Source organism: Tiliqua scincoides, chromosome 2, assembly GCF_035046505.1.
Source record: "Tiliqua scincoides isolate rTilSci1 chromosome 2, rTilSci1.hap2, whole genome shotgun sequence".
NCBI classification, from domain to species: Eukaryota; Metazoa; Chordata; class Lepidosauria; order Squamata; family Scincidae; genus Tiliqua; species Tiliqua scincoides.
Genome location: NC_089822.1, coordinates 75659737 through 75686169, shown reverse-complemented (window position 1 = coordinate 75686169; position 26433 = coordinate 75659737). Strand labels below are relative to the sequence as shown.

At 43.5% G+C, this 26433-nt stretch overlaps 1 protein-coding gene across 1 annotated transcript in view; it reads left to right on the top strand.

Annotated features, from left to right (window-relative positions):
* Positions 1-26433, top strand: part of PTPRD (protein tyrosine phosphatase receptor type D) — a 791067-nt gene that overhangs the window by 40485 nt on the left and 724149 nt on the right. The window contains exon 2 of the mRNA XM_066616307.1: positions 20063-20085. The gene's annotated coding sequence lies outside the window, so the exon portion shown is untranslated. The remainder of the gene's footprint in view (positions 1-20062; positions 20086-26433) is intronic.

Genomic DNA, 26433 nt, shown 5'->3' with positions numbered 1-26433 from the left:
ATGTACCACATGCCTTTACACTGTGAGAGGACAGTACTCCTTGCATTTTTAAAGAATCATTTAGAGAAGAGAAAATGGACTCGGAGATCATTGCACACTTTGGAGCACAAATTCGCCAAGCTCAATTTCTCTAAGGTAGGTGGTTTAATTTGCAGGCAGTTTAAAGGATCTGGGGTAGACGAAATTGGCTCAGATTTATTTAAAAGTTGAAAAATCATCACATTCCATAAATAATTCTGACTTTTCATATAATTCACTTCTGTATTTAAGGTGTATAAATTTATTTCAGTCTAACTACCCTTGCTCCAGTTTCATGACTAATCCTTAGTTGCAAAGTCTGACTGAAGTTATTCTTGAGAGGTTTTTGTCAACATGATCTAATGTTAGAAATTCCTCGACTGTTTTACTTTAATGTTTTGTTTTTTTTTTAATTTCATTTTTTCCATCTCTGTCAGTAAATATGTTATGTTAGAAGTTCCTAGAGCCCTTTACATAAGAACATAAGAACAGCCCCACTGGATCAGGCCATAGGCCCATCTAGTCCAGCTTCCTGTATCTCACAGCGGCCCACCAAATGCCCCAGGGAGCACACCAGATAACAAGAGACCTCATCCTGGTGCCCTCCCCTACATCTGGCATTCTGACTTAACCCATTTCTAAAATTAGGAGGTTGCGCATACACATCATGGCTTGTACCCCATAATGGATGTTTCCTGCAGAAACTTGTCCAATCCCCTTTTAAAGGCGTCTAGGCTAGACGCCAGCACCACATCCTGTGTCAAGGAGTTCCACAGACCGACCACACGCTGAGTAAAGAAATATTTTCTTTTGTCTGTCCTAACCCGCCCAACACTCAATTTTAGTGGATGTCCCCTGGTTCTGGTATTATGTGAGAGTGTAAAGAGCATCTCCCTATCCACTCTGTCCATTCCCTGCATAATTTTGTATGTCTCAATCATGTCCCCCCTCAAGCGTCTCTTTTCTAGGCTGAAGAGGCCCAAACGCCATAGCCTTTCCTCATAAGGAAGGTGCCCCAGCCCCGTAATCATCTTAGTCGCTCTCTTTTGCACCTTTTCCATTTCCACTATGTCTTTTTTGAGATGCGGCGACCAGAACTGGACACAATACTCCAGGTGTGGCCTTACCATCGATTTGTACAACGGCATTATAATACTAGCCGTTTTGTTCTCAATGCCCTTCCTAATGATCCCAAGCATAGAATTGGCCTTCTTCACTGCCGCCGCACATTGGGTCGACACTTTCATTGACCTGTCCACCACCACCCCAAGATCTCTCTCCTGATCTGTTACAGACAGCTCAGAACCCATCAGCCTATATCTAAAGTTTTGATTTTTTGCCCCAATGTGCATGACTTTACACTTACTGACATTGAAGCGCATCTGCCATTTTGCTGCCCATTCTGCCAGTCTGGAGAGATCCTTCTGGAGCTCCTCACAATCACTTTTGGTCTTTACCACTCGGAAAAGTTTGGTGTCGTCTGCAAACTTAGCCACTTCACTGCTCAACCTTGTCTCCAGGTCATTTATGAAGAGGTTGAAAAGCACTGGTCCCAGGACAGATCCTTGGGGCACACCGCTTTTCACCTCTCTCCATTGTGAAAATTGCCCATTGACACCCACTCTCTGCTTCCTGGCCTCCAACCAGTTCTCAATCCACGAGAGGACCTGTCCTCTAATTCCCTGATTGTAGAGTTTTTTCAGTAGCCTTTGGTGAGGGACCGTGTCAAATGCCTTCTGAAAGTCCAGATATATAATGTCCACGGGTTCTCCCACATCCACATGCCTGTTGACCTTTTCAAAGAATTCTATAAGGTTCGTGAGGCAAGACTTACCCTTACAGAAGCCATGCTGACTCTCCCTCAGCAAGGCCTGTTCGTCTATGTGTTTTGAGATCCTATCTTTGATGAGGCATTCCACCATCTTACCCGGTATGGATGTTAGGCTGACCGGCCTATAGTTTCCCGGGTCCCCCCTCTTTCCCTTTTTAAAAATAGGCGTGACATTTGCTATCCTCCAATCTTCTGGCACCGTGGCCATTTTGAGGGACAAGTTGCATACCTTAGTCAAGAGATCTGCAACTTCATTCTTCAATTCCTTAATAACCCTTGGGTGGATGCCATCAGGGCCCACAATCTTCCAGATTGCTTTCAGTAGTCACCTGGAGATTTATGATTATTTATAGTGTAACTAGTCCAGTCCGAGAGAGTTGGCAACTCTATTTAGAAGTCCATTCCAATAATCCTGATGCCATTTCTTGTAGACACCTTTACCATTATGGAATCTAGAACAATTCCAACTACAGTTTTACTTATTGCTTGACCACAGACTGCACCTGGTCAGGCAGTCATGAAATATTTTTCCAGCACTGACATAACTGTGCCAATGTGGCATGCACTGCATCCTGCAGTGGGGAGGCAGTCAAGGAGGCCTCCTCAAGGTAAGGGCATGTTTGTTACCTCACCTTGGGTCTGCATTGCGCTAGGTCAGTGCTAGAAAGTTGGTTAGGATGGCTCCCTAATTTCAATAAAGAGATGGGCTGTTTGCACATAACATCTCTCTGCATTTTCCAAACATGGCCATAAAGAATACCACCTAAAGCCCCTATTCTGATATTCCTGAATATAAAGCAACTTAAAAGCAATCATTTCTCCTTCAGTACGACTTCACTTGACTTGTATTTCACCTGATGAGATAGAAAATCTGGATAAAGAAAATACTGTATATTTGAACATCTTGATGAAAAGTCAGAGAATTTCAGTTGACACAAATCAAGATGTGACTTTAGGAAGCTGCGGGTGGGAAGGAATGAATGTTTTTTATTAAAGCTGATTCTGACTTCATTTGAAAGTCAAAGAAGCATCTTTCCTTGTCAAAAGTTTCCGCAGTGGGGTGTGTGCCTGCAAGTGTTTGTTTGGGTGGGCCTTTTATACACTGACTTACCTCAAACTGTGACAAAGAATAGTTTACCAATAATGGCAGAAAAAAACACCATGCAGCATTTGACAGCTAAGTGCAGGCTATTCTAATTACATATTTCTTATAGGGTTTTCCAAATAGCTCCCTGTTGCTCGCCCCAGCACTGTTTCTGATCAATAAAAAATGGAGGTGAATGGAGACTCAACTTCCTTTACTAATGGAGCCATTTTTCTTCCCAAGTGAAAACGTTCCAGTGAGTTAAATTAAATTTAGAGCACCTGTGCTATGCAGCTGCCAGAGTGTCATTGAGGTCAGCCAGGTCGGGCACCGGCCAGGGGCCCACACTTTTCGGAGAGCACACCTGAACCCCTCAGTGCTTGTGGGTATCGTACCACCTAGTGCGCCATGAAGAGACTAATGAGGGGCCATGTTCTTTATAAGAAATCCCCTTTCTTCTTTTTGTAATATATATCATATTTCTTTATTAACAGCAGTTGCATAAAAAGACACCCCAGTTGCTTTTGTTTTTAATTTAACTAGGCTGTAGATCAGGCTGTAAAAGTCCATGATCGACAACATCCCAGATGTAAGAAAGTTCCTTGATTACTTGGACCCCAACACACCACTTCATTCAGTTATGAATTAACCCATATTTTCTGAGAACAAGTAGATTGTTCAACCATGCATTATGCATACCAAAATCCTGTTTTGCAGACCTTCTGTATGCTTGACTTAGTTTTAGAATTGAGACTCTAGGGGAAAGGAACCGTAGTACCATTTTGTGCACTGTGTTTGTGTCCTAAAAATGTTCTTAAAAGATGTTGGAAGTAGTCTGTCCCCGAATAAAGTAGATTAGGTTAGCTGTGTTGGAAATATGTGATTGATATGTGGATTTGCTATCTCGAATATTGGGGGAGGTCAGTATCATCACTATCTACTCAGTCAAGGCTGCTAATCCATTTGCCTAATATTGCCTGGCAATTTAGAAAGCTGATGTGCTGATGCTCTGACTCACCAGAAGAATTTGTATGTACTGCTTGGCAGCAAAAAAACACTGCTTCCTAATATTTCAGAGAAAACCAAAGCCAGCTGTGTATTGCAGGTTTATGCTGCATTTTCTTTACACATTTGCCTTTGATTATTTCTTATCTTCTTGTTTCTTAATCTGTGAACCTTATAAACCTAAGATTATTTCCATGAAATCTGAGGATGAGTTACAATGAGTGTTACAATGTGTGTGACTAGTCTGCTTTATTGCCAACTTTACCCTTTCTGCATTGCAATTTGCTTAACTGTGGAAAAAAGTATATTTTCACACTCCTGCTGTTATATATGATGGTGGGTGGGAATCCCTGTGTGTGAGGTAGTGGACAGTGGCGCAAGGAAAAGATGACAGGGATGGACTGGTTGTCTTGAGCCAAACATAATGGCTTTGTCCCAGTGTTAACATGAGATCTGTGCACACATATTTTCCCTATCATCATAAGCTGCAGCAGACACATTTGCTCAAAGGGGGATAGTTTTCTCTGTGCCAGTGCAGATTCCTGCCACACCCACACCATTTCTCAGATGTTTTCAGCCAGATGCTTCTGTCCAAATTTGCATTACATCTGCTTCAGCTTGGCACTGAGCTTGATTAAAGCAGACAAGCCCGAAGATCAATATTTACTTTATTGAACAAGATGAGTTCAGACCAATGCATTCACTTCCAGAAGAGTGAAATAGATTTGAGGGAAATGATTGGTGAAGTAATTTTATTAGATATATGCTGTCGTCGTGAATGATGCTTCCAGTAATAAGAACATTTTAAAGTGTGTTTTCTTTTCATCTTTCTCAACATCATTTTGTGTTCTTGTAGTTTTACTGTTTAATTGAGATTACCATCAAGTTAGGTAAAGAAGGGACATGACATTGGTCACAAAACCGTGGACTAGCAGCTTTTTATTACTGCTGTTCTTATATTCCATATTAATTTATATTACTTGTTTAATGAATGCTGTAGGAATAAACCTGCTCCTGCCTTCCTCTTATTCAGTATATTCAGTACACAGGATACAAATACAGTTCCATTAAAATAATGGAATTGCAGTATCCTGTAGCTATTTAAATGTTTTGGAAAAGTACAGGCCTGTCCCCCCACCTTTCAGTATACAATAAATTGCATTATGAAAATTGCCATATCTTTGTTCTGCACATGTTGGTATCTCTACCATTCTCCAAATAGAAAATAAACAGAAAAATGGAATAAAGAGTGAAAATAGCTGTAGAAAACAGTACAAAGACATTATTTTCACGTTTTTGGGGAAAGTTTTGTGCTAATTTTCTCATGGTCTTGTATTTAAAAAAAAATGAACTTGCCATGTATTCCCAGTGTATGTCAGCTTGTTAAAGCTTCAGGAGACATTTATTTTCAAAGAAGCAACCTGGTTTTCTTTCCTCTTTAGGAATACACCATGCTTGGCTGCAGGCTGAAAAATTTCAAAAGTCGGGGGCACTATTCTGCTTTCTGCTGCGCAGCCTTCATGCATTTCAGTGGGGCTTTTGCTGCAGAACCAAAGGAAATCCGTAGGATTTTCAGCAGTTACTTTGGAAGTGAAAATTAACCACTCAGTAGGTGATTCTGCTCTCTTTTGAAGCTGCCTTGCAGTGTGGTGTTGGTGACTGGGTATGATCTGGGGGGATTCTCTCTTGCAGTGTTAGAACGTTTGCTTTTAGGAATTTGGCTATTAAGTTATTTGATGGTTGGCCACCTCACGGTAGAATGAGTGCTAGCACACCTACGCATGAATGATATATTTCAGTTTTTACTACATAGAGATTAACTCCCCCAAAGGAAATTGTAAGCCCTTTATGAACAAAGAGAGTAACAGCTAATTCATGCTATCGCCTTGCTCCTCACGCTCAGGGATAGACTTAAACAAGCCATATGTCAAGGGGCAGTATCCTGAAAGCAATTCTATAAAAAGAAATTAGGAGCTTGCAACTGATCCAGGAGCAGTCAAGATGCAGCCCCCACCAATGAAATGAGACAAGATATTCTGGGTAAAATGGGCCTACATTTATTAATTAATAACATATAATCATCAACATACAGTAGGCCTACTATAGGACATATAATGTGGAGGAGATGGGAGTCCTGTTGTCGTCATTCTGAGGATTAACCACCCTGGTTCAAACCTAGGTTGCCTCCACATCAGCCCTTTGGAAGAGGGTTGAGGCAGCCAAATTGCTTTGTCTGTCCCAAGCTTGATACACCTTGAGATAGACATCATGAGCAGATGTGACTGGCCAGAGCGTTCCTGTTCCCCAGTCTAGTAGGAATACACACGGCTACCCAGGAGAACGGTAAAGTCCACTCACTGGGCTTGTCAAAACCCCAGATCCAGCCCCAGGACCAGGGTTTGAAAGGCCCTGACTTAAATAAACATCATTATGGTGCATGCTGTCACACCTGAACAATGCAAACTGGAAAAAAAAAAATGATGGCAGAGAGTGCAATGACTGCACCACCCATCACCATCATAATGTTCTTCAGGTCTCTGTTAACCTTACATCTAATTCTTGCTTTCCTCCTACCAGTTCTAACACCCCTCCATAATCTACAGTGCAGCGAATATGCCCAGAGTCACACCACTCCAGGGATCTGCTCCTGTATAGTTGTGAGATTTTTGCATGCCTGGTGCTCCAAGGTCAAATAATCTCTCCACTGGCATGTCAATTTCATTCTGTTGTATTAAAGGACCTGTGGAGGAAAGGCTTGATGAAGATGCTCCCAAACCACAGGCAGCAACTGATTTCAATGAACTTCGCATCTGGCCACCTAGTTCACATTGTCTGCTTCACCAAGGCCCAGCTGGGTGCCTGTAATGCTGATGTCTGCTCTCTTGTGGGCCCAAAAGGGTGCCTGCAAAATAGCACCCTTACCCTCAGAGGGAAAAAAACAAAATTAACAGAGCAAGCAGCAACATCACATATGCATACAATGCCCAATTCCAGTGGCAACTTCACCTCAAGGGCAAACATGAGCTTTACACATCACTGCATACCTAGTGGGGGTCAACAGGGCAAATTCCCAGGGCACCACTCCTGTGGAGGCCTCCTCAGCCTTCAAGAGGGCTTCTAAGGCTATTAGAACACCATTTCTGGTTTTCTGCCCGAAAACTGGAAGTGCGCGTTGAAGACCCTCTGGAGGCCCCAGAAGGCCTTTAGAAGGTTACAGAGGCAGCATGTGGCCTCTGTGGCCTTCCGAAGGCCTTTGGAGGCCTCCAGAGGGCTTTTAGAACACAGATTTCCCCAGCCAGAAGTTGGGCTTACTGCTTTAGTGAACTTTTAGTTGGGATTGTCACTCCTGAATTGGCCTTTTCAGCCAGACTGTGCCAGAACCACCATTCAGAGCGTGATACCATAGTCTTTCGAGACTGAAGGTTGCCAACAAGTTGGGGAAATGTGTGTGTCCGTTTTTACTGTTTGTACTTTAGTGGAGTATTCACGTCTTTGCTCCTAGTGGTTTCATGATTTTAGGTGTTGTGCTTCAGTCCTTTGACAATGCCCTATGTAGTAGAGGGTAAAACATTAGGAAGAGCTAAACTTGATGACTGTGGTCCAGAAGCCTGCAGGAAGAATTTTTCACTCCTTGATGATGTCCTTATAATGACCAGGTTAGGTACATACCAGCCCAATTTTATCTCCTGCCTGTCTATACCATGCAGCTGCATCAGTGGGGGGGGGGGTGCACTCTGCATGCTATGGTGGAGGGAGGTGACCAGATGGCCAGTGAAAGGTAAATAAAAAAAATGTAGCTCCAGAGTGCATGATGACAGCATGCCTTTTGCGCTGTTGTAGATGGACTGATTGAGATATCCTCACTATACTGCTGCATACTTTGACTGTAAAGCTATCTAAAGTATGGTGACTTTTCTGAAATACTTGGGAACAACAATATCCACAGTGCAGGTCCAAATTATTTTGTGCTCACTACTGGAAAAGAAAGTGTGGTTGTATTTGCAAAGTACTGCAGTAATCTTCACTATGAAATGCCTACTTGTATGTACAAGCCAAGCAATAACATTCAGTACTGTTTCTCCTACAGAGAAGAGAACAACGCACAACTTTTAATAATGTACTGAATATTATTTAACGTTGGAAGCTGCCCCTGGAGTTTCCCTTGCAATTATGCAAAAAACAATTTTGTTTTTACTGTTGTGATTTTAAATATTAAGAAACATTTATTATTTATTTACTACCACAACACAAAGCATTCTGAAATGTTTGATGGAGCTGCTAGTACATAAATACCACCCAATGTGTAGTTTTAAACATGATATATCAAGGAATATGAAATTGCTTTTTTTCATCTTTACTCTGTAACAGTAATTAACACAGCATGGTTCACAGCGTACAAAGATTTTGTGATTCAAATAAATTCAAGTGATAAAAAATTCAACATGAAAAACTATTCTTTCATCAGTAGAATATATTATATTTAAATTCCCAGCAAAAATTCAATTTAACAAGTCTTTTAATCTGCTTGTTCTTACATTGTGCAGTTTTGCTGAGGCCAACACACAAAAAATGAATTAACTTGAGGTGCCGCAGTTTTAATAATGAACCCCCTGGTGCATGACAAAACAACACCTTGGGAGCAACATTGCAGGTGATATATGAGGAGCAGGGAGTCAGTGGGTCTCAATATAGCCTCCTTTTCCTGTAGAAAAGAGAAAGTATAGGGAGATACTTCTTCAATGTCTTTTTGACATCTGAGAAGGTCAGGGAGAGAAAGCTGCAATGTGAACTGTTATTTGAATGTTCTCGCCACTGTCCTCATGAGAGGAAGGGATCTGCAACCCATTCTGATTACAGTTTAGGAGAACTCATCAATTACCCAGGCAACCCCCCCCCCAAGAAGAACATGAGACAGAGGCTTGAGATGAGTGTAATTTAATGAATCAATAGAAATAACCTGCAGCAGGGAAAAATAAGCTAGTAACAGCCCCAAAGCGTGCAGGCCACTAACAGCTTGGGGGAAAACTGCACTAGCTATTTACCTCCTCCCAGACCCCGTGGATGTGACATCCTGGCTCCAGGAGTCACCCAAACAGCGAATGGGTTAGCCTGTCCCAGCCAACCCCAAAGGGGTTAAGCCAGCTGGCCAGCATAGATCTGCACGGGCTAAGTCTTGAGCTGGCCCTTGCTTAACCAGGCAGGGGGCTCGCCAGCCAGTCTCACCAACCCAGAGCAGTCCTGGCTCACCCCTGACCTTGCTTACCTCAGCGTGCGTGCCACCCCCATTCCTGACTACCCAGCCAGTTAGAACACACTCCCAATAAGAGACATAACACCAATAATTTTCCATTACATTGATATCTCTCATTTGCATATTTGAAATCAGGCACTTTGCAAAAGTGTAACTGCTTTGGAGGAAGGCATAAATTAAGGTCTGTGGTTGACAGGATGTTGCTTTGTTGAGTATTGAATCAAACTGTTGGATAATCATGATGTCACTGTTGCGTCATTGTGTTCAATAGGACTTATTCCCAGGCAAATTTCCATAGGTCTGTAGGCTTAATGACTTTGTAAAAGATCCCTTGTGCAAGCAGAATGCTTGTCATGTTCGTGGGGGGAGTTCCTTAGAGTGGAAGCGCGAACTCGGGTGCTACCTGAAAAGACACGGTCAATGAATGGTATTCAGATTCTGAAGAAATGCATTTGTTTCTGTGGTGCAGCACAATCCTATCTTGCCCTGGAACAGGCAGGCCAGGAGGCCAGCGCAATATAGGAGCCCAAAGTGGCTCAGCCGGGGGCCGGGGAAACCACAGCCCCAATGGGTCTCTTCGAACTTGCGCCTTCTCAGAAGGTGGGATAAGTCTGAGGAGAGGAGAGTGGCTTGCAGCCGCTCCGTGCTGTTTGGGGAACGGGGGTAGAATTCGGCATAAATTACCGGATCCCAGCCCCCACTGCCTGCCCGCCTGCCCCCAGGACCATCCTCCACTCACCCTCCCCCCACCCAGGAACATCTCCCTCCTGCCTCCTCCCCACCCTCACAACCCTTCCCAGGCCTTTGTGTCAGCCAAGCTCAGACGATGCAAGGCTTGCTCCCTACATTGGCCTGGAGGCTGGATTCAGCCTCCGTGGGCCGGCTTCCCTACTCTTGAGGAGGTATAAAAGTGCTTTACGGCACGGTTGCAACCCTCCTGGGCTGGTGCAAGGGGCTTGTGCTGGTCCAAGGTGCAGTCAGGATTGCACCCTCTAGATATTAATTGGTTAATTTCAATAGGAGTTTGGTAGCTAAATAGTATAATGAACTGGCTTCCCAAATGGATATGCAATCAAAATTCACAATCAATGTATACATCATCTGCTCATCAGTTTAAAATATTTGAGTCCCTACCCAAGCATACCTATTATTTCAGGATATCACTATCTGGAATGTTCTGCTTTCCCACAATCTACCCACAAGCTGCTGAGAGCTGGCATTGGACCTGGAGCAAGATGCCTGATTGTGCCCCACCTTCCTAAAAATTTTTTTTTTGCACTGTATGGATTGTTTTGCCATTGCCTGGGCCCGCTGGAAGCCCAGGCCCCAGGGATTTTGCCCCCTGCCCTCCTTCTCCTCGGGTCTGCCCACAAACGTATGCCAGTGTCTGAATTCTACAGTAATTTCCTGAGGGTCCCCCCAATTTGGAAAGCTACAGAGGACAAATGCAACAGCTAGACATTATGTCTTCCAGAGATACTTCTCCAAGCCGCTTGATCAGCCAAGTTTAAATACCCATCAGTGAAGGGGTGAATGTGAAAAACACAACCTTCCATGTACTAAGTTTAAAATAAACACAACTGAGCAGTGGGCTTCAAAATGGAAGAGTAGGTGAGGTGTACCCCTTAGACTTGGCTGCAAGAGCACTGGTTCCAATGTCTCAAATAAGATTTGGCTGAGGCACTCCCCCCAGCATTCTTCCCAACACCTGCAGTACCTGCCACCTAAAGCCATGCACATTGCTCCCAATGAAGCAATGCATATTAGGACACTGGTTGTGCAACTTTGGTTGCATTTGAAGCTCCACCCATATTGCCTCCTGCCTAGAGCCCTGCAAAAGAATTTTATTCAGGCTCTGAGCCCAGTGCATAACTAGGCCCCCAACTGAACTATGAGTCACCCAAGCCTTGCCCTCCCAACACAACTAGGGTGAGCAGGAATTCCTGACTCCCTGATATAACATATTGCCTCCGCCCAATATGCCGCTCCGTTGATGGGGCCAAATCTGCCACTGCCTCTGCTGTCACGTTGTCTCAGGCCCAAACACTACCTCTGCTAAAGCCCTTAAACGTTGCTGCCACTTTGTCTCTTAAGCCATTTCTGCCCAACGTTGCATATATGCAAGTAGGTACATCTGCGGTAAGGGCAAAACTCAAGCCTAGTTGCAGAGCAAGAGGCACAGCCCAAACTCTGAAGGCTCCTTCCCCTTGGCACACCCACTGGTGGAAAAGTTTGTCTTCATCTTCTCCCTTTATCTTGTGCACCAGGATAAAGCAAAGATATGGAATGGCTAGAATCAGAAAACCAATGAAAGAAAAAAAAAAGCAGTTAAGAAACAAATAGACAAATAGAGGAGCTGCTTTGCTATATTTTTAATTAGATGCTTATCTTCAACACCAATCTCACTCAAGAACCTCAGAGTAATCTTTTGGTTTTGACCTTTCGAGCAAGTCCAGCCCTGCTACTTACCTTGCAACAAATGGTTCCTCTGCTATTTTATTATCCCTCACCAAACATTTCAAGACTGCAGTGCACTTTTTTATTCAGATTTGAAGTGTATGTGATTTCTACATACACTTTCAGGTAGAAGTATTTTTGTTTATATCCATGTCAAAGAAACACAAGTACTCAGAAAGTTGATATTTCAGCATCCCACAGGGGAGATCCTTGAAAACATTCATCTGTAAGTGCAGTGCTTGAATGTGAATGAAATGTAGCTGCTGATTACAGCCATGCTTGCATCCGATTCAAAAATATCAGTTGCAGCTCGATGCAAAATAAGGGCATTTCCAGATCAGTTTCAACAATCTGTATTTTCTGTTAGCAGAGTGTAGTGTTTTAGATATTCAGTTCACTTGTACCCTCCTGAAAACCCATGTGGTGTTGGCACTTGGCTTGCTTGAACATGAGATGTCTAACTTTGTCCTGAACATGTCCACTAATATGCATTTTGGTGTTCCAGGCTTTAGTGGTGCAATTCAATTGCTATGCTGTTTTTTACTTTTTCTTGTCTCCCTTAAATATTGGTATTTCCAAATCAGAAATGTCTGGAAATAGGTGGGGATTGTGTATGGAATTCTGGAAATTGAAGTCTAATATTAATTTATGGTCCAATCCTATGAACCTTTTAGGAAAGCAGAACTAGGGTCCCACTTGTGTAAAAGGTTCTGCAACTGCACAAATATTGTGCCACTGGGTCATTTGTGGCCACTGCAATAAGGTGGCTGCAGGGCCAAATTCTTGCCACTGTGGACCCCAAATGGCACCAGGGCAAGTAGGCTGGTATGGGGGTGGTTTGTAGATGGGGAGGGAACAGGATGGTGAGGGCAAGGAACTGGGGGGGTGTCAAGTGTGCGGGGGGGGGGTGGATTCAGTGACAGTGACTTTTGCTGGAACCAATTCAGCATGCCCCCTTTCCCAGCTTAACATTCCCCCTAACTTTCCTCGGACTTGCACTAGCAAAATGGCTTGCACGGGTCCAAGGAGACCCATAGATGATCAAAAAGCCTACCAAGTATAAAATATTTTTACTTACCTCCTGCAAGTACATTCTTATAGCCCTATTCGTTGTTGCTCTCCAATTCTTGCTGTGAGTCTACTTCCATCAGCACGAATACATTTTGAGTGCAGATGTTGGAGTGGGGAAAAACAAGGATGCAAAAGAGTGAATTTTTCCCCTCTAGAACTGTCTGTTTTACAAAGACAATAGTCTTATGCAGTTGCACTTTCAAAGTTTATTTGTGTTAAGGTGTTGATGTGCAGGCCTCTGAGCAGAAGTTACAGTCAGTGTGTGAAGGCCTTCAGGGGCAGCTGTCCTGCCCTTCCTCTCGCTGTACATTCCTGCACAAGATGAGTATCAGGTTTCCCATCTTCTCTTCTGCATTGGAAAGAAACGGTAATCTTCAAAAGCAGTCTAAATGGTAGCTGCTGGAGTCCTCTCTTCTGTTTCCTATCTTCCAGATTCATTTATGTGAAGAGACTAAAGCCAGGCAATTGATGAATTCATAGTTAAAGCAAATGGATAATGTTCCTCTATAAATCTTAAAACACGACTACCTCACCTTAACTGCTCATGCTAATCACTATAAAGATATTTTTATACTGTATTTTAACACCTTCCAGCGCATTTCTTATTCCTCAATCTGTCAGTGGCTTTATGGGTCCCAATTGGACAATAAAAGACAATGTAAAACTTTATTTCAACTGATGGCAGTATCCTTTTGATTCACCTCTCCAAGTACTGGAGAGAAATTAGACAACACAGAAACCTTTTCCTTATTTAAAATGTCCAGTAATTACAAGGACTACATTTTAAACCATTCCATTTCTTCTTCATAGATCCCAGAAGATGAATTCTCAATAGTATTGTTTAGAATTAGAAAACCCCTCACCTCCCTGCAGCTTTGATCAAACACATACTCATGTACATGTGGAAAGCATGCTTCACATGAACTGAGGAAGGGGGCCCATGCCAATACATCTGATGTGCCTCATATTCCCATGTGCATGCAGAACATCATCCACAATGCTTTGATTTTCGTCTTGGTTTTGAAGGTTAAGGCCGTTACACCACCACTGATATCACAGCAATCAAGCTTGGGATAATGGGTACTGGAAAGGTGGTTGGGTTCATTGGTGGCGAGTAAAGAACCAGATGGCTTTCCATCCACCAGCATGTAATACAATCTGGATGTACGAGGAAACTTACTGTTTTGTTGGGTGACGTTATATGTCATTACATGGAATTCACTTTGCATCATGCTCCTTTTTAGTAAAGTAGGAAAGTTTCCTTTGAATTTTTGGATTAAAGAGAAATGAGCTTCTGGGTGGTGGCAAATGTTCAATAGTGGCAAATTCTCATGCCTCTTTATTGTGCATCTTTGTGCATCACTAAATCAACATGCCTTTGTGACAGAATTCGACTGCATGTCAACACTACATCTTCAGAGCGGGATGAAAGCATTTCAAGAATAGTCCCATTTCTGATACTTTCCAGTTGGTTTTGAACCTAATCTGCAAATAAAGGGATGAGTAGAAAAGGATGTAGAAAAGGATGTAGAAAAAGGGGAGGTGTTTTTGCAGCCCCTTCCTGATTAGCTGTCCTCGCAGGTGTGTCACTACAGTGGTTAGTGGGCTACCGCAGCGGTTCTCAAACTCTCAGGGAGTGTTTGAGCTGCCGTATCTGTGTGCAGGGGTGGAGGAAAGGCAGCGACATGATGTGCTAGATCACACAGCTTTGGAGGGGCGCAGGGGCTTGCTGCCACTTACCATGACTTGCAGCAGCCTCCTGAGAGTGCGGGGGGCCCCCACGCCAGCGTCCGTAGGGCTCCCCAACCTGCAGAGACTATCAAAATCAAAATTGTGATTTGAGTTTCACGAAGGCAAAAGCAGAAGTGGTTACAATTGCGATTTTAAGAGTCTCCGCAGCATAGGGAGCCCTGTGGAGGCTGGCGCGGGGGCTCCCTGCACCCATGGAAGGCTGCTGCAGGCTATGGTAAGTGGCAGCAAGCACCTGTGATCCTCCAAAGTGGCACGATCTGCTACATCGAGTCGCTGCCTTCCCCCCCCTCCACACCTTAAGGAGGCAGAGGCCAGGGCTCTCTGGCAGGATGTGGTGACGCCCTCGTTGAGAACCACTGGGCTACTGTCTTGCCCAGAAAACAAGGAATCTTGATAACATTTTACAAGATTCATGTGCTAAAGGATATAAGAGCCTGCAGAATACTACATTTTAACAGAATCAGCAGACTCTAATTGTCAATTATGTACCCAAAAGTTTTATTTTGTTTCATACCTTTAAAGTTCAGAGTTAGGAAACAAAGTAAGCCCAAACTCTATTATCACCATAATCCAGTGGTTCCTAAACTTTTTTTGACTGGCAGCTCCCTTGATCTGCTGGGCCACTGGCCATGGCTCCTCATCAGGGCTACAATCCTATACATTTTATAGAGTGGCAGGTTTTTGTGACAACTCTGTGGCTCCCCTGGTTCCCTGAAGAGCCGCAGCTCACAGTATGGAAACCACTGCCATATTCATTGTATTGGTCTGTGTTCTGGGATGGAGACTGCTCAGTGTCTGAGGTGATGCATGGATCCTGACATCAGCAGTCTGCACCCACCATAGGCTATCTGTCCACTAAGCAACTGAGCATTTCCACAATACTCTCTGTAATTTCCCCGGTCAGCTGCATGTGACGGCAATGATTCCGTGCCCACTGCAATCACCCCACAGCAGCAAGAAGAGATCTCACTGTTACAGAGATCATTTCCAGTGGATCAGGGACACTAGGACTGAGAGAGGAGGATCTGCAGCTGCCTTTTCTTCCATTGCAGTAGAAGCTTTGTAGGCAACAGTCTAGCCAGCTCACCTGGCATCCCTGCATAGGCTGAATGCCTACAGGTCTTTCAGTCCATCTGAATCCCCATCATTTCAGTGACTAAAGAAGGGCACAAGGCTCACTTTGTAGTGGAGTAGAACAGATGTTTTCCTGACACTGTTTTTAAAAGCATCTCCCCTAGTAGAGGGCCATGGCTCTTCCCATAATGTTCCAGATTAATGCAATGTCAAGTGTGCTATGGCAGAAAACATAACAGCTACCAAGAGGCAGCTATCAGGAAGACCCTCTAGTTATGAAAGCAAATGCGAGAGAATGAACAGAGGCTTGAATAACAAAATGCCAAACTGGGGGAAAAAATCTTGCATACTCTGATTCTGCACTTGTAAAATGAAAATAGTTGCCTTTTAAATGGGCCTATTAAAATATAAATTGCCTATTAAATTTTTTTGGGAACAAATGAAAGAAGAATTATACTCTGCTTTCTGAACTTAAAGGTATCACAGCCCAATCAATTGTAATTTCCTGCATGTTGATGCAGTGGTGCCAACATGGTGTCTGCTGCCTCTCATGGAGCGGGGTGGGGGTTTGGCCTCTGGAGACTTCTTCCGGTAAGCCCCTGCCAGCTCAGTGGGTTGACCCAGATTTGTGCCAGTAATATTGCTTGCTGAAGTCCGCATGGACCCACTTAGGCGAACTGAGCCCAGGAAAGGGGCTTGAATTCAGCAGACACCACTGCCCCTTCCTGGTCCCAATCTGCCCCAGTTGCTGCCCAATTCAGCTCAGCCCACCCCATTCCATTTACCCCACCTCTCTCCCAATCTCTGCATGCTCTGAACTTGGGCGGTGGGGATCAGAGTCTGCTGCTGCACAGAGCCGGCCATTTGCTGATTCCAGTGGTGGCCAGCCTGTGTGCTCTGACGTGTCACACTTTGCAACTGCTGGAGAACTCCTAACGCCAGTGGAACTTTCATTCCATAGGCACTAGCCAATATTAAGATTGGGTCGTAAGTAAATAAATTTTTCAAATCAAACAATGTTTTTTTCTAGGTAGAAAATTTGAAATCAGACTTTAGAAGTTAATTCCAGAACACATGCACAACTCTGATTTAATCTATACTGACAAATACATTTTATTTTCAATCTTCAGGTAAAATAAATCTCCAGAAAACAAACCTGTTTCTCTACACTTATTGTTTTCCTCCTAAATTTGTGTGGTTTCCCTCAATATAAGGAAAATCATTCTGACATGATTTCCCCTCCAGTTTAATTGAGTCAGTGAGTCGATATAATGAAGCGTTTTGTTAGTGGTCTCCAGTGGAGGTGTTAATGGGAAGGAAGGCAATTTTCACCTTATTTATATGTTGTATAAATATAAAGCAATCTTTCTGCTGAAAGCTCAATTTTATTCATACTATTTCAGTAGGAGTTGCAGGCCTGATTCAAGAAATACCATCTCTTATTGCAAATTACAGTACAAAAGTTGGATTTCTAGAAGCAATAAACTGAGCTACTGACTCATGATAGAATAATAAAGCAAACAAAAAACATAATCCAGATGCCATATTACTTACCCCTTTGAGAACTTTAAATAGACATTTTCTCCTAATAACTGAACATGATTATTAGGCAATCCACATTTTTGCATTAAAATATGCTGAATTAAAGTTTTCCAAAGACAATGTTTAGTCCCTTTGAAACCAATTTTTTTTCTTAAAAAAAAAAAAAAGGAATTTATGCATTTAATGACTCATGTCCTTATTAGATATGTAATCCATTCATTTTCTAGAATGGTGCTGCTAGTATCAATAATCTGGTTAGTGAAAAGGATAAAATTCATTTTTGACCACTGCAGAGAATAGTCAGATTGAAATTCCTTCTTGAGGGAATTATTAGGACCAAGCTAAAGCTATGGGCAGTTTACTCAAATAAAGAGTTTGACTTGTTTTCCAGCCTACAGTCCCTGAGGAACTGAGGAAGGTATTGATCACTAAGTAGCAAAAGCAGGCTAAGTTTGACGAGCGCATAGCATTTACTTGTTCAAACAGCAGAACCATGTTCTGTCAAGAGTTTTCTGTTTTTGATCAGTCCAGTGCTCTTTTCCTGACAAGCCAAACTGTTCCATGCTGTGTCCCTGATTGGTCCTGTCTCCTCCTGCCCTGTCTCCATTTCTTGGTCACATTCAGGGGCAGTATCTTTGAAATCAAAAGATGCCAGTGTTAGGCCAACCTCCTAGTATTTATTGGGCCTCATCAACCAAAGGTTTCATGTAACTTTCCAGATGAATGATGTCACCGCAAGAGGGCACAGAGCACTTGCAGCCTCAGATTTTGCTCTCCTTGACCTTTGTATAAGAACATAAGAACATAAGAACAGCCCCACTGGATCAGGCCATAGGCCCATCTAGTCCAGCTTCCTGTATCTCACAGCGGCCCACCAAATGCCCCAGGGAGCACACCAGATAACAAGAGACCTCATCCTGGTGCCCTCCCCTACATCTGGCATTCTGACATAACCCATTCCTAAAATCAGGAGGTTGCGCATACACATCATGGCTTGTACCCCATAATGGATTTTTCCTCCAGAAACTCGTCCAATCCCCTTTTAAAGGCGTCTAGGCTAGACGCCAGCACCACATCCTGTGGCAAGGAGTTCCACAGACCGACCACGCGCTGAGTAAAGAAATATTTTCTTTTGTCTGTCCTAACTCTCCCAACACTCAATTTTAGTGGATGTCCCCTGGTTCTGGTATTATGTGAGAGTGTAAAGAGCATCTCCCTATCCACTCTGTCCATCCCCTGCATAATTTTGTATGTCTCAATCATGTCCCCCCTCAAGCGTCTCTTTTCTAGGCTGAAGAGGCCCAAACGCTGTAGCCTTTCCTCATAAGGAAGGTGCCCCAGCCCCGTAATCATCTTAGTCGCTCTCTTTTGCACCTTTTCCATTTCCACTATGTCTTTTTTGAGATGCGGCAACCAGAACTGGACACAATACTCCAGGTGTGGCCTTACCATCGATTTGTACAACGGCATTATAATACTAGCCGTTTTGTTCTCAATACCCTTCCTAATGATCCCAAGCATAGAATTGGCCTTCTTCACTGCCGCCGCACATTGGGTCGACACTTTCATCGACCTGTCCACCACCACCCCAAGATCTCTCTCCTGATCTGTCACAGACAGCTCAGAACCCATCAGCCTATATCTAAAGTTTTGATTTTTTGCCCCAATGTGCATGACTTTACACTTACCGACATTGAAGCGCATCTGCCATTTTGCTGCCCATTCTGCCAGTCTGGAGAGATCCTTCTGGAGCTCCTCACAATCACTTCTGGTCTTTACCACTCGGAAAAGTTTGGTGTCGTCTGCAAACTTAGCCACTTCACTGCTCAACCCTGTCTCCAGGTCATTTATGAAGAGGTTGAAAAGCACCGGTCCCAGGACAGATCCTTGGGGCACACTGCTTTTCACCTCTCTCCATTGTGAAAATTGCCCATTGACACCCACTCTCTGCTTCCTGGCCTCCAACCAGTTCTCAATCCACGAGAGGACCTGTCCTCTAATTCCCTGACTGTGGAGTTTTTTCAGTATACTTGTTCATTATTATACTATGCAAGACTTAATAGACTTGCCTATTATTAGTTCATATTATTAGACTCTGAACTCCTCAGAGCTGAAGCTACAATTATTGACAAAACTGTTTACCATGCAGTGGGAGGTGTGCATGTCCACATCTTGATCCTAGTGCACTGTTTTGCTTGGTCTAGTGGCATGGCTACAGTTATTGAATCACTTGTAATGAATTATCTGAACCATGCCCACATATGATTTAAATACTGCATTAGACTTTAAAGTAGCCCAGTGGCTTAATAATAGATTTATAGATTTAGTTAGATGACTATTGAAAACAGAATCTCTAATAGCCAGTATTTTATGGAGGTCTTGATGTAAGTCTTCTTGTAAATAATTGCTCCTTGGTCAACATATTTATATTACTGGATTGGGAAGTAATTCGTATTACAGGAATCACAAGGAGCTCAATCCAGTCCTACTGTGAGAACAGCATGCAGAAGAGATGTGCTGGTGTTCTCAAGCACCACACCAGGACAATTCAGGAACAGGAAGTCTTTGCGCACCTCTTATATTGTCATCTAGACTTCCCCATTTCTTTGATCAATGACAGCAATCTCAGAGACGATGTTCCGTTACCAAACAGGGGAGAAAAAGCTACAAGTCTCCAGTTCTCCATAATGACCTGGTAAAATGCCTGCATGTTCTGTCCATGCATGGCAATCTGTGCACACCAAGGTGATGATGGGGAGGAACCAGGCTTCATTATCTCCTATGGCAATCCCACAGAACAGCGTGCTGGGAAAAATACTTCAATAGTTGAACTAAACATTGTTTCATTCAACTGACAGTGGTTGGAATCTTTGCTAATTAGTCCATGTATGCATACTATCAAATTAATATGTTTGTCCTTTATGAAGTGTTGGTGAATACAACAAAATTACAGTTTTTTTTTTCCATTTCTCAATAGGAGCCGTGGTTCACAAGGTTGAGGTAAGAGTATTCCAATCTTCATAAAAAATAAATGTAACTGTCTAATTGGAATGAAATCCTAAAGCATGGAATCATTGTTTCAAGCTGGATTGTTATACCACTTGATGAAATTAAGCACAAATTCTGAAAATTACAAATTGACTCTATTTAGTCTTTAAGTTTCTGTTTAGGCAAGGCAGAATCAGCATTGTTTAAACATTTTGCATTGTTAAGAACTTTTTTCATATCGAATGTTCACTTCAACTGAATTAACAGAGCTGTAGTTCTGAGTTAACCCAAGTCATCCATGTTTTTAGCTGAGCAACTACATTTGCAAATCAGTGCAAAGACTGGTTGGTGTGGACTTCTACTCATGTTTGTTGATAGTCCCATGATTTTCTCAGTGCACGGCAGTTTAATTTATAATCATCCCTGACAGATTAATTAAAGTGGTATATATCAATATATTCAAACAGGATATATAACTTCAGGTAAGTTATGAAAGGAGAAGGGTTTCTTCACACCTGGGGTCTTTAAAACAAGTGATATATCACCTGTAATATGCGGTACAGTCAACAAGATCAGGATAAAACTAGAACCAAAACAGCATGCTGGAAAAGGATCCCTGAGATTTAAAGAGGTGGTTCAGGTGGAGAGATTTGAAGTGAGAGCTTATTCAGAATCCTAAAAGAGAACATAAAACAGTGGTCAGCAGAAGTATGGAGAGAAGGTCTACTACTGGATAGAGCTGGGGGAAAAAAGAATCATTTTTAAAAGGGAGGAGTTATAAACAAGAATGGTGTTTATAAAATGGTATGGAATGGTACAGCCATACTGTCATCCAAATAGCGACTAAACAGCCACCGGGTAGATGGGACTCGTTAGCCTGGGAAGGCAGCCCATCTGAGAGAAGGAAAACTCCGATCCCAGACCTCCTCTGCCTTGTGGCTACATCCAGTTATGGAAAAGTCTTCAGGAGTCAACCTCGAGGCAAAATCCGGAGCCAGGAATCCCTGATGTAGTTCATGGCTGAACACAGTCACATTCTGGCAACTCCTGTGATGCAGCTGGAACCAACTGTATTGGCCTCTGCCTTTCCATTGGACCATTTCAGCAACATGGAGAGGGGGGATTTGCTGCATGGGTAACAGTCTATCCTCCATATCTACTTTACCCAGGCTTCGCGCAATGGAGAGGACACTCTGTTCCAGAACCACTATTCAGAGCGCGATACCATAGTCTTCCGAGACTGAAGGATGCCAACCAGATAGAATGGTACCAAACCATCCCAAATGAGACAGAAAAAGAAAGATTTTGAATTTCTATTTTTCATGCTTGTGTCAGATTCTAAGGCCTAGTGGTCCAAAATGCAACTTGTGGGCTATATGCGGCCCTCAGGCCAGCTCTGGCTGCCCTTGGGTGGCGTCTAGACCCCCCCTTTCCCAGCAGTCTGGCGCTGCATGGCCTCCCCCTTAGAAGGTGCTGCAGAATGCCTTCGTTCATCGGCTAGATCAGGGCAGGTCCATGCTGGAGGCTTTTCAGTCTGCCTGCCACACCATTTCAGCTTGTTCTTTGGAAAAGGAGAAGTGAGAATGGTGCTGCCGCACCTGCTTTGAGCCTGCCAAAGTCATTGCTCTAGACCTGTACCTGTGACCATTTGGTTTCTTCATTGTCTTATCTACATGTTTGCGCATGAGTTCTGGAACTGTTTGTGTATTCAAAACGTACGGTGGAAATCATCCCTAAGGTCCTTTCTTAGGAGATAAAAACAAAATCTAACCAGTTAAAAGTGCTAACGTCTAACTACTTTACATCTCATGAGGAATTCTACCTGTGTTGGCTTTAATACTTCTCAGTCTGAATGTGTGATAAGTTACCTCATCTAATAAGATTTGCTGCAGTGTGAGATTTGCGCAAAGATAACTGATTTCTGTCTATAATGTCTATATTAAATATAATTTCTGTATTCCTCTATAACATTTTCTAAGATTTCAGTGTCAGTTTTTAATGAAGCATAAAGCACTGTAAGTGTATGCCTCCCAATCTTTTCAGAGCCTGGAGATATTCTTGTCTCGTAGATCTGTTTCTTTCTGTCCGAAATCCAATAACTTCTTCATTCTGATCGTGGCATGGGTATTTTTCTATAGTTGAGCTAAATGAGCTACCAATAATGTTCTTTCTGCTGTATTTAGCAGGTCACTATTTTAAACTCAAATTGCACAAATGGGGGGGGGCAACAGAACATCTTACTAAGCACTAATTCTATTTACACCATTCTGCATCACCATGAGTTTGATATTTGAGAAAGCAGTAGAGTCTATTGGTACTTATCTGTTGTACTGGCCTTATCAGTCACAGATGGACCAGACACTTGTAGTGAAGTCCTCAAATAGAGACAAAAAACTGTGTGTAGTATCAAGGAAGATATTGTCTCATGGTGGAAATCAGCCAGAACCATTTGGTAGACCTGTGCATCATGCCACAGGTAAGGTGGCCGACTGGTTGTGTTTAGTGCTTTAAGCATCTAAGATTATTACTGTTGCCCAGTCAGTCTTTGCATGTTTCTGACAAGTGCATGAAAAAGGGCTGAGTGTCACCTCATGTTGGCTCTCATCCAAAGCCAATTAAAAAGAAAAGAAAAGAAATAGTGATATTCATCGTTTTAGAGATGTTTAGGGTGCAATCCTACCCTGCGCTGGAACAGGCAAGCCAAGAGTCTTGTGCTATATCCAGCACAGGATAGGGGCCAGAATCAACTCAGCCTGAGGCAAAGGGAAACCTTTCTCCTTACCCCTGGGCAAGGTGCCCTGGTCCCAATGGGTCTCCTTGGACTCATGCCACCTCCTGAGGTGGCACAAGTTCGAGGAGAGTGGAGTGGCTTCAAGCTGCTCTGAACTCCCCAGGAACAGGGGTTGGGATCCGGCATAACTGCCGGATCCTGGCCCTGCCTCCTGCTTCCCACCTGCCTGCCCCCAGGGCTGCCCACTGCCCGCCCTCCCCCTGCCCAGGAATGTCTCTTTCCTGCCTCCTCCCGGCCTCCTCCCTGCCCACCTCAGAGCCTTGCGTTGCCCCAGCTGGACCGACGCAAGGCTCACCATGCAATCCGCCACGGAGGCTGGATTTCATCTCCATGTGCCAGCACACCTCCGTGCACTGGTGCAGCTTGCTTGTGAGGAGATGCAAATGTGCTTGCTCGTGAGGAGGCGCAAACATGCTGCCCAAGTGCAGCTTAGGATTGCACTGTTACAGCCCAGTCCTATCCCCCACCACCAACACTGACGCAGCCGCACCAATAATAATAATAATAATAATAATAATAATAATAATAATAATAATAATAACGGGTATTTATATACCGCCTTTCTTGGTCTTTATTCAAGACTTTATTCAAGGCGGTTTACATAGGCAGGCTTTTATTTAAATCCCTTATTAAATAGGGATTTTTACAATTTGAAAGAAGGTTCTTTCTTTCAAGAACCACTACATTCAAGGTGTTTCATTCCAATCTGGCTTCACATTCTGGCCTCCATCCTCCCACGCTCAGAGCAGATGGAATGGCTCGGCTTCAGCTTGTCAGCTGCTCCAAGGTCGCACGGTGCCGGTGGCCTCGAACTGGCGACCTTGCGGATGTTATCTTCAGGCAGACGGAGGCTCTACCCTCTAGACCAGACCTCCTGCCCTCCAGACCAAAATGTGTGTACTGCATCCTGTGGTGGGGGGATGACCCAAAAGCAAACAAGAAGTAAGTAGACATACTTTGTTTACCTCTGCATAAGCCCTGGGACCATTTATGGGACTCCTTGGACATATATCATCTTTTTTGTGACATATGTCTAAGAAGGGAAAGAGGTGGTGAGGTCTTTGAAAGAAGGGATGAAGCATGCACCATTGCTGCAAGATCCACCCCTCCCTCCTCGTTCTCTCCCTAGCTTCCAGTTCCACCCACTCCCCTCCCACAAACTGCCTCATGTGGCAGTTTACCTGCTCTGGGTCAGATCACCATCGCTGTTGTTTGCAGTGGTGGCTCCAAAATGGCCATGAGCTGCATACTGCTCTGTGGCCTGCTACAACAGTGTAAGCCCAAATAGGATTAGGCCCTACGTTGCATAACTATTATCTGCAATATCAAACTTTTAAAAGATACATAAACTAGACATTCAGACATTATTCTATCTAAACTTTTAGACATTATTCAACTCCTTTCTCTCCCTCCCTTCTAAGTTGCAGTGCTCCTTCGACTATGCTGTATGATCTTACAATACCTTGCATTTATTACTGTAAGAAAACAGAAAGCAAGGGATAAATTACATTCATTATGTGCAACAATATAATGGAGAAAATACTAATTAAATTATTAAAAACTGAATTGCAAGTAGCAATTATAACTATGGTTGTCATGGAACTGGGAGGATTCCTGTGAGCACTGTACAAAAATACATTAGTTAAGCGTGCTGGTATTTTGCCTTGACCTTTTCCAGTTATACACCTGAGCAGACAGTCTGCAAATGTATTTGCAAGAATAAAGTTAAAGGTACTTGGTTGAAGAAGAAAAAAAAAAAGAAGGGGAGCCTGTTGGGCAATTAGGAGTAATGATTTTTATTATATTCAAAAGGTTAGGGAAAAGGAGTTTATGTGCTAAAAATAAAAAAGCAATTCCTATGGAGAAAATTTTGTCACTGTGGATTATTTCCATTGTAAATAAAGAGGCCTGATCCTAGGAACTCAATTTATAAAGATTTTCAAATGTAGCCTATAAAGCAGTGTAGCAAGTTAGACAGATACGTATTACAAATGGCACCTGTCCCCTGCATCATTAGGAATCTGCCGGTTCACACATGCACGCATATCACCTTGATGATTTGCAGCAGAATGTGTGAACTCCTGTAGTGAATGGGAAGCCTTCACTCTTAAAATGGAACCAGACTGGCTCAGGCTGTACAGTATGATTCCTCTGTTACAAAGTCCCTGCAGAGGCCAGAAATCCTGGTAACATCTTATATGGTCCGTTTGGGAATTACGTGGGAAAATGTATCTAGCACATTTGCCCTTTAGGACAATGGATATGAAATGGCACTTAGAATAAGTTCTAAGCGTTCTGTGTGTAGAAGAACCTACATCTTCTTTGTCATGCACTAGTGAATGCGTAGCTAGAAACTGCTTTTGATTTCTTTTGGTCTTTCCTCTGATCAAGAATGTCTGTTTTCCTTTATTTGTACTTTGCCAATTTTTCCTTCCAGTAAACCTTTTCCTATATTTAAAATAATACTGCCTTTCTCATCAAGGTATGAGCTTCAATTTGCCTGCTAGATTGCTCTCTGCCACTGTAAGGCCCAGGCTGCTGTGCACCAAGTGCTCTGCTGTTCTGAAGTCCACTGCTGCCAGTACAAAGCCCCACATGAGACAGCAGAACCAATGCTATTGCTGTTAAATGGGTGGCAGGGGCGGTTTAGGGGAGGTTTAGAATGGAGTGGGGCAGGAAGCGGACCAGGCTGGGAGTGGTTCAGGGGTGGGGCTTGGGAGGTTCTCAGTGGCAGCCAGACACATCACATTCTATTCCCCTTCAATGTCTGGACCCACCCCAAGTCTCCTCAGACTTATACCAGCTAAAGAGCTGGCATAGGTCTGAGAAGACCGATTGGAGACCAAGCAGCCTAAGTTAAAACATTCTTTACTTTCCTGGGCTGCCTGGTCACCTGTGCACCCATAAGCATGCATCACACGTTCCATTAGTGGAGCTGTACACTCTGGGCCAGTGGGGAATAGGATTGGGCTTCTAATTGTATCACTACATTACAGAGTTCCTTGTATTCACAAAAATCCCTGTTGAATCATCCATGGGCAAGGGCCTGCATTCTTGAATCATTGGTGAAATTGGGAAGAGTCTTCTTCTAAGGATTTACAGGTGTGCCCCCTTATCCACAGGGGTTCTGTTCCGGAACCCCCCCCCCTCATGAATAGTCAAAACCACAGATGCAGGGTCATCCCTGCAGTCTGGACCCTACAGAGGGGAGGGGAGCCCAAATCCCCTCCCCTCCAGAGAAGTTTCTGCATGCAGCGAAGACTACAGATATCCACGGCCTCTGCTGAGCTCAGAGAACATAAGAACATAAGAACAGCCCCACTGGATCAGGCCATAGGCCCATCTAGTCCAGCTTCCTGTATCTCACAGCGGCCCCCCAAATGCCCCAGGGAGCACACCAGATAACAAGAGACCTCATCTTGTCTCATCAGGGAGATGCCCTCCCTTGCATCTGGCATTCTGACATAACCCATTTCTAAAATCAGAAGGTTGCGCATACACATCATGGCTTGTACCCCGTGATGGATTTTTCCTCCAGAACCTTGTCCAATCCCCTTTTAAAGGCGTCT